Below are 2048 nucleotides of genomic sequence, written 5' to 3'. Positions count from 1 at the left end.
CATGGCATTGATAAAATGGGTACAATGATAAGAAGAGGACTTGCTCAGTTTTAGGATTTGCTCAGTTATCAAAGTTAGATAACCTCAGAAATTCTAGTGTCTCAAACCACTTCAGAAGACCTGGAAATTCTCTGGAGAGTAGCTGATACTTACTTTTCCTAGAAGGGTCAAAGAAATTGGAGTTTGTTGTCAATGGAGGATGGTAACACCAGAGATAGATGTACTTGGTGGGGAAGATGTGATGGCAGGTAGCAACATTCCTTCTACCCAGAATCTCTTTATATTTGGGCCATCAGTTAGAAGGTACTGCCCTCTGTTAGGTCTTCTTCATTCAATTAGTCTTCTCAGTAAACACCTACAGACAGGCTCAGAGGTGTGTGTCGTGGGCAAGTCCCAATTCTATCAAGTTGACCGTGAAGATTAATCATCAGGATGTCGGCTCTCTGCTCCTCCCTGTTCCAGAGACAGACACATCTTTTGGTGCAGTGCCAGTCTCGTTCCTGAGACACGATGGTGAAGGTCTGAGTGAACGGATTTGGCCGAATTGGACGCCTGGTTGCCAGGGCTGCCTTCCAGTCTGGCAAAGTTGATATTGTTGCCATCAATGATCCCTTCATTGATCTCAACTACATGGTCTACATGTTCCAGTATGACTCTACCCATGGCAAGTTCAATGGCACAGTCAAGGCTGAGAACGGGAAGCTGGTCATCAATGGGAAGGCCATCACCATCTTCCAGGAGCGAGATCCCGCCAACATCAGGTGGGGTGAGGCTGGTGCTGAGTATGTTGTGGAGTCCACTGGTGTCTTCACCACCATGGAGAAGGCTGGGGCCCACTTGAAGGGTGGGGCCAAAAGGGTCATCATCTCTACCCCTTCTGCTGACATCCCCATGTTTGTGATGGGTGTCAACCATGAGAAGTATGACAATTCACTCAAGATTATCAGCAATGCTTCCTGTACCACCAACTGCTTAGCCCCCCTGGCCAAGGTCATCCATGACAACTTTGGCATTGTGGAAGGACTCATGACCACAGTCCATGCCATCACTGCCGCCCAGAAGACCGTGGATGGCCCCTCTGGGAAGCTGTGGCGTGATAGCTGTGGGGCTGCCCACAACATCATCCCTGCATCCACCAGTGCCGCCAAGGCTGTGGGCAAGATCTTTCCAGAACTGAACGGGAAGCTCACAGGCATGGCCTTCCGTGTTCCTACCCCCAATGTGTCCGTCGTGGATCTGACATGCCGCCTGCAGAAACCTGCCAAGTATGACGACATCAAGAAGGTGGTGAAGCAGGCATCGGCCCACTAAAGGGCATCCTGGGCTACACTGAGGACCAGGTTGTCTCTTGCGACTTCAACAGTGACCCCTATTCTTCCACCTTCATTGCTGGGACTGGCATTGCTCTCAATGAAAACTTTGTGAAGCTCATTTCCTGGTACGACAATGAATTTGGCTACAGCAACAGGGTGGTGGACGTCATGGCCTACATGGCCTCCAAGGAGTAAGAAGCCCGCCCTGGACCACCCACCCCAGCAAGGACAGCAAGAGAGACCCTCGGCTGCTGAGCAGTTTCTGTCCCATCTCAGCCCCCGATACTGAGCATCTCCCTCGCAGTTTCCATCCCAGACCCCCAGAACAGCAGGAGGGGCTTAGGGAGCCCTACTCTCTTGAACACCATCAATAAAGTTCACTGCACCCATAAAAAAAAATCATCAGGATGTCCTTTGAGGTCAGATTTCCTTAGATGGAAAGGTGCTTCAAGAGTATTGGCCCAATTCCCACTTTATTAGACACATTTCTGGGGTATATCCCTCCAGGTTACTACTGGCAAACCTTACAACGTTGAAGTTCACCATGTAGCTTCCTTTGGTGACTTCTAAACTCATTTGTGAAGGAAAGATTACTTTGGGGACGTTCCAGCCTTCCCTCTTATGATCCTATAAGCAACATGTAGAAAAAAACATCACAGAGTGGCAGGAGACCATTGCTTCAGAGTGAGCAAAAGAATTTAAACTGATGCCCCAGATACTGAGGGACCCTTTGTG

General features: G+C 49.4%; 1 pseudogene; it reads left to right on the top strand.

Annotated features, from left to right (window-relative positions):
• The first annotated feature begins 510 nt into the window (after positions 1-510).
• Positions 511-1605, top strand: LOC131894137 (glyceraldehyde-3-phosphate dehydrogenase-like; annotated as a pseudogene).
• The last annotated feature ends 443 nt before the right edge of the window (positions 1606-2048 follow it).

The sequence above is a fragment of the Peromyscus eremicus genome, chromosome 17, assembly GCF_949786415.1.
Source record: "Peromyscus eremicus chromosome 17, PerEre_H2_v1, whole genome shotgun sequence".
In the NCBI taxonomy this organism is placed as follows: domain Eukaryota; kingdom Metazoa; phylum Chordata; class Mammalia; order Rodentia; family Cricetidae; genus Peromyscus; species Peromyscus eremicus.
Note: the sequence above shows the minus strand (reverse complement) of the source record. Positions and strands in the feature narration are given on the sequence as shown.